Here is a 7,189-nt window from a genome sequence, read left to right as displayed (position 1 = left end):
TAGTCGTCGGATTTCGGAAATCACTGACTTTGAAGCTCTACTGTGTGTTAAATATTTAATAGAAAATGTCAATTTTTGCATGACGTGAAAGATAATTTATTCGTTATTCTAAGTAACCAATGTTTTTAAATCATTTTGATGGTTTTATGTATTTATTAAGGAAAAAGTAAAAAAAGGGCGATTTGTACCAGTAGTCGTCTGATTTGTACCGATACTCGTCAAATATTCCCAGTACTCGTCAACTTTTAGTGCTAATATGAACTCTATATTCTTGAACATAAAGTTCAAGTTATGTACATTTTTTTTTTGTTTGAATTTTTTAAGCATACTTTTGCCTTTGAAACATACAGATAGATAGAAAACCAAATCCCTATTTAGAATAGCAGGTTACAATCTGTTAGAAGAGCAGGTATTCAATAAAACAAATACATAGTTGCATTTTAATTTATATTCCTAAAATCAAACGCTTGGAATCACAAAATCAGTCTATAAAATTAATGTTATATTTTCTTAATCATAATAACCATGCAGTCATGTGCATATGTAGCACGAGTAAAATTATTACTATTAAAATATTGAAATTGTAAAATAATCAGGTTTCACAAAAAATAAAAGCCACATTCATTTATATAGCTTTCCGCGAAATAATTACTAACATTCATAAATATGTAGGTAAGGTTGCCATTCATCAAAACTTCTGAACTGCTTAGCGCATGCAAAATTATGATTACAACTAAGCGTTCAAATCAAACCCAATAATCTGAGGCGGATGACGGGGAGTAGCGACCCCGCGGGGCTATATATCCGAGTGCTCCAGGGAGAGTATACTGTCCCCCATCTCCGGCCTGCTGAGTGAAGCATGATGGGGGATAGGTCTCCCGCCTCTTGGCTTGCTTTCACCGGCCGGTCAGAGTGGAGTCGCTAGAGCAGGGTTAGCTGCCCGCTCGGAGGGTAGGTGCCTCGTGGTAAGTGGCGAGTGGGCCGGTGATGCTGGACCCACAGGGAGCGCGTGATCTGCGTTTAAAGTCCGCCGAGGTATCCTCACCATTCAGCCGCTCATGTATCTGTTGCCCCCTTGTTACTATTCAGTGACTGATTCCCGGGGGCCCAGTATGTGAGGTGGCGAGTCTCCACCTGCCATTTTTACATGTATTTAATACATTGTCATCGGCAGGTGCCATAGTTCCCGTAGTTTCCCCATTCCTAAACCATTAGCATCCCATCACAATAGCCCAAGTAGTTTTTATCCATAGTTAGTAATAGTTTAGCACAGAACCGGGGATTTTCCTTGGCTACATTTCTATAGTGTTTACAGGGATAATCGCCGGTTTTGTGTCACCATTTCATTAAAGTTGTCTCAAAAGGGCTTCAGCGTGTTGGCTTCGGCCCCACGTTCGCCTCCCAAAAATCCGGGGCTCTATAGTCCCGAGGTCTGTAGAGACATACAAATAATATCTAATAATAATCTTAATTAGTCCCGAAGGACATCTGAGGCGGATGACGGGGAGTAGCGACCCCGCGGGGCTATATATACCGAGTACTCCAAGGAGAGTATACTGTCCCTGTCCAGCTTCACACCAGCTGGCCGGAGTGAAGCATGGCGGGGGATAGATCTCCCGCCTCTGGCTTGCCTCCATTGGCCGCCCAGAGTGGAGTCGCTAGAGCAGGGTTAGTAGCCTGGCTCGGAGGCCTCAAGGTAAGTGGCGATTGGCCCGGTGATCCTGGACCCGCAGGGAGCGCGAGATCTGCGCTTAAAGTCCGCTGAGGTTTCCTCACCCTTCAGCCGCTCATGTCCCTGTTGCCCTCTTGTTGCTATTCAGTGACTGATTCCCGGGGGCCCAGTAAGTGAGCTGGCGAGCCACCACCTGTCATTTTAACATGTATTTTATACATTATCATCGACAGGTGCTATAGTTCCTATAGTTTCCTATATCCTAATCCAGTAAAATCCCAACGCAATAGCCCAAGTAGTTTTCCTCCATAGTTAGCAATAGTTTAGCACAGAACCGGGGATTGTCCTTGGGTTCATTTCTATAGTGTATACTGGGATAATCGTCGCTTTTGTGTCACCATTTCATTAAAGTTGTCTCAAAAGGGCTTCAGCGGTTATAATTTTCTTACTGCATCTGATGTTGTGGCCCCTTGATTTACAGCTTCTATGACTTTTAAAGGGCCCTCAAATCAAATCAAAATCATTTATTTGCTCAAATAAGGTACAGAAGGTTGGTAAATTGTTGACATTGGTTCTCTTTATCTGCCTCTTGCTTGTAGTTTCTTTCAGTCACTAGGTACATACAATTTTAAATAAAAAATCTTACTTAAGAATTACTCTTTACCCATCAATATCGAATACGACAAGCAAAGAAGTGACAGCGATGGAAGCTATACTACCTCTTAAAACTGATTTTAATATTTTTTGCTTCAAAACTACTTGAATGACATAATTTTTATAAAGGCGCTATTAAGGCACATTAGGGAGACGCGGTACAATACGCGTGACGACTTGCAGTTATTTCGAACAAAAAGCATAGTGTAAGAACATCAATTTTTGCTTGCCACAAATTGTAATCCAAGCGTCGTAGAAACAAAGGCAAGTGGTAGACCTACTATAAGTAGGCCAAAGCAGCGGCCAATGAATAAGTGCATACTTATAGAAAACAGGGGATTTAACCATTAAGAAACAAATTAATTGAATCGAATACCATGACTGAGTACGTGCATCAAAAACCAGCAGAGTAAAATATACCCCTAAGAAAAAGCTTAAAAGAAACGCAGTTTCATCAACAAATGTAGTCTAAACCGTAAATATGTTTGTTCTAGAGAGTTAACAATTTTGTAAAAGTCCCGTTATTAGCTATTTATTTGCATTTTGTACTGTAAAACACAAAATATCCTCGATATGACGAGTTTAGGTGCAACTTTTGAGCATGTCCCAGTACTCGTCATAATAATTCTAAAATTGACGGGTTTTGGGTCAAATGGGAGTTTTAAAGTACCAATAGATGTCATATTAAAAAAATATATCTTCTATGTTAAAAGTATTCTAAATTGCACATTACATCGTTAGCAAATAAACTTAACTATCTAATTAAACAAAGAAACATACCACAGACCCCACTGGAGTTATGTAAATCAAAACACAAAATCACGTGCTGAGTTTCACTTTTGACAGCTGAACTTCACGAAAAAACGATTTTGTTATGATGCACACACGTTTCGAATAACATATCTCCGATGCCATGACTGTTAAAACCCCGTGTTGTCATTTCAATTGTGCAGTATGTTATCAACAATATGTTGACAAATAAACCGGCCCATTTTAAGTTATGTAGAAAAAAATAATCAACGTTTTTAGATTAATTGACGACTATTGGGGCATGACGACTTCACCCGCGTTTACCTTAGTTCCTGAGATTACTGCGTTCAAGCACAAAAAAACAAACACACTATCCAGCTTTCCAATAATAAGAGAGATAAGAGTTTTTTCCATAGTATTTGAGACTTCTAAACTATAGTTTGTAAAACCAAGACCTTAGTGTAAAGGGGACATGCAAATTTTCAAATGTGATTATAATAATTACCTACATGCAAATGAAAAATAGTTTCCTTTGCATATGCATTTAATTATTCTCTTAAAATCACGCAAAGGTAATCACGCTTATATTGTTGACCTGCGTCAAAACATGATAAGTAAGTATAATTTAATTATACTTTGCCTTACCTGACACCTGATTTTAATAAAAAAATCATTATTTCATGTTTTTGAAAATTAATGTTTGTCATGACCGTTTTGCCTGATACAGAATCAAAAATAAAAGTAGTATCTTTTGACTTATTCTAAACGATTATGTGTGTTTTTTTCTTTGAAAATGGTCCGCGTGTAAATCGCTATAATAAAGATGAAGCTTCGACCATGATAATTGGATTGGACTTACTTATTATTTGAATGTTTTTCATAAAATTATCGACAAAACAACCAATTTATATCAGTTGGCAGAATTTATAACATTTTGCGATATTCTCGTAATCCCCAATCAGTATGGAAGCAACAAACTTCGAGCGCGGATAAGTACAGATTATTTTAACTTTATAATTAACTTTCTCGATTTCCTGGCGTTTCCTGAGCTTTACCCAAACATTTATACTTGATACAGAGATTAAAGGAATTATGGCTTTGTAGGATTGCGTGGTTAGTTATGAAGGTACCTGGTAAAGGGGTATCTATATCCTTGTTAATTTTATAAACGTGAATGTGTTTATTTGATTGTTACGCTTTAATAGGCAAGCACCTGGATCGAATAATTTAGGAAAATATTTTGTCTTAAGAGCGACCAAAAAAGCTATTCCATTTAAAAAAAATCTTGAATAGGAAAATGTGAGATAACCAACAACGCATAACATACCGATGGTATAAAGGTAGAGCCATTTTTGTATGTCAAAAATCTTGTTGTGTAAAAAGTAATCATAAATCTGTTTACTGTTTTAACGTAAATTATATACTTATTTCTAATAAATTTCCACGAAACAAACACGTACAAATATAAAAGTTTATGATCCGTCAACTGGGTTTTTGGTCCAATAAGTCCTATCTGTACTGGGATTCTATAAAACTCGATCAACAACTCGCATTTCACTTCGATTCGTAATGTCATTTCATACTTTAGGGGAGGTAGGGGAGGGATGGGCACTTTTTCACAATTTATTGCATAAAAAATCAGATTTTACAGATCATTATCAACTTTTATTGCCATTTCTTATATTCGGCTAGATATAATGAAAGAGCTTTCCTAAAAATTACAATCAGTTTCAACATTACGAGATATTTAAACGGTTTTATTTAGCTCACCCCGTTTGTTTTATTATTTATTCTTGGATCAAATTTAGTAATTCAAATTTCACCCTCTTCCTGTCAACCGATTGGTCTGAAATTTTGTATACACCTTTAATTAAATCCAATATGGCCGCCGGCACAAAATGGCACAGCCCCCTCAATATGGGTATCAAATGAAAGGGCTACACAAGTAGAATACTGTCAGCAACCCCAGCGGGGCGCAACAGGGCCAAGGCCTGCCTGCACGTCGATTCTATAAAATTCGAACAACAACTCGCATTTCACTTCGCTATTCACTCTCACTTCGCATTCGATTCAGAACGACCTTGATTTTGCATTCTGTAAACATCACCTAATCACTTGCGAAGTGAAGTGAGCTCGACATCGACCAATGCTGTGCTAGTGACTTCCCCACTCGACAAAATGTCAACCGAGATTAATCAGTTTTTAATTTTATCAGTTTTGACACAGAATTTTAGCTAAATATGATGTTTTAGTTATAATTTGTTATTGTAAGGAATTTGAGGCAGCTTTTAAGTATAAAATAAACAGAAATCTCTAAATTCGTGCTGTGAATATAATCTATGCTTACCCTACGAAAAAAAATACTGACAGCGCCAATACCATTATTAATCTGTGGACAATATTTTCTTCTCTTCTGTCATAGAGGAAAGTAATATATCGGGTATCTTCTGTCTTCATATTGTGTTTAAGCTTGTTTGTTTTCGCCGGTTTTCGCCGTAATTGTGATAAAATCATGAAGTAATTTTATATTTCTTGTTATAAAGTTAAAAATAATATTAATTAAAGAAGTGTTTATTTTATTAATCCAACAATAATTTCAGTCCAAATGACAGGTCGTCTCACCCTTCGTCGGCTCAGGTTGAAACTCTGGTTGAGTTTATGGAGCAAAACCCTGGCCTGGCGAAGGGTTTCGTGAGAACGCAAAATGCCAGAGAGCGAAGTCGAAGCCAGTGGGAGGAACAACAACATTCTAGCCATCGTTAAATGTAGGCACTTAATCACTTTAAAACACTTAGAACTTTATTTAAACACTATTTTAAATATAATAGTCTCTAGATCAAGTTGGCAACGGTACCTGAAACAAGATTCTATAAAGGATTTTTCGCGCAGATTTATAACCTCACAAATTTTCACTGACGAAGAAAAGCCTCCCTACCATAGAGAGCATTGGACACTTTTGACTTAGTTTATGAAAAAAAAATCGGTAAAAAAACTTTTAAGTTAAACGGTTTTATCTTATGTGCACTGAAAACTAGAAAATAAAAAATAGTTACTTACCTGTCAACCTACGTAGGTGGTCCCGGTCATATTAGACTAAAATAAAAACGTGGGGCCCATTAACTATTGCTGTAGTACTCTCTTCTAAAGGTATAATAGGTGTGGATTGCATCGACTTACTATAATTGTAACTGGAGATTTTGACAATCAATAATTAATAATAGAAAATACACATACCTTTCATTAGTTTTCTCTTTATAACGATCCGAAACCGCAACAAAATATTTAAGTACTTTTACGAGTGTTTGTTCTTGACAACTCACAGAAATGACAGATAGTCTATGGATGAACACCGTTACCAGTCGGTAACGTAAACTACCCAATTAAAAAAAAACAAAACTATGATCAGAAATCAGAATAAAAGGACCCCCCTTTTATTCTGATTTGATCATGTCTCCCAACTGCCCATCTCTCCCCTACCTCCCCTATAGATAGACAGATTTTGACAAATCTGTCAAAATCTCGACTTTGATTTAGTTCAACTTGTCAACACGCTCGATAGTGAAGCGCTAGTGTAGTTTGACAATGTCAATCACGAAACTTTAAGGTAGAATTCCGTGGGTCGCGATTGTCGCAGCCGCGCGCGACAAAAGTCAACCTATGAAAATGTATGGCACCGCTGCCGAGGGCTGCGACAGTCGCGCGCGGACGACGAATTTCGTGAGCCGCTCGCGGCCGTACGCTTCTCAACATGGTCTAGCGCTTAATAACATCTATAGAATTTTAGTAAAACCAGAATTAAATTTTTGACAATGCCGCGAGCAGCTTACGAAATTCGTCGGCCGCGCGCGACTGTCACGGGCCTCGACAACGGTGCCATACATTTTCAAAGGTTGACTATTGTCGCGTCCACGGAATTCTACCTTTAGATCGAAGTCGAAGTGAGAGTGATGTCGAAGTGAGTTGTGATATTTTATAGAATCGACATGCTGGTTTCAGTTTTATGGTTTCATGCTTCAAATAACGTCTTTTGTGAGCTTCAAAATAAGTTCAGAAAATATGACAACAATTTTTCTAATGACAAAATGGGAGTTGGTCCTTTCAATTTTTATTATT

This window comes from Helicoverpa zea, chromosome 10 (genome assembly GCF_022581195.2).
Source record: "Helicoverpa zea isolate HzStark_Cry1AcR chromosome 10, ilHelZeax1.1, whole genome shotgun sequence".
In the NCBI taxonomy this organism is placed as follows: Eukaryota; Metazoa; Arthropoda; class Insecta; order Lepidoptera; family Noctuidae; genus Helicoverpa; species Helicoverpa zea.
This window is presented reverse-complemented; position numbering follows the sequence as displayed.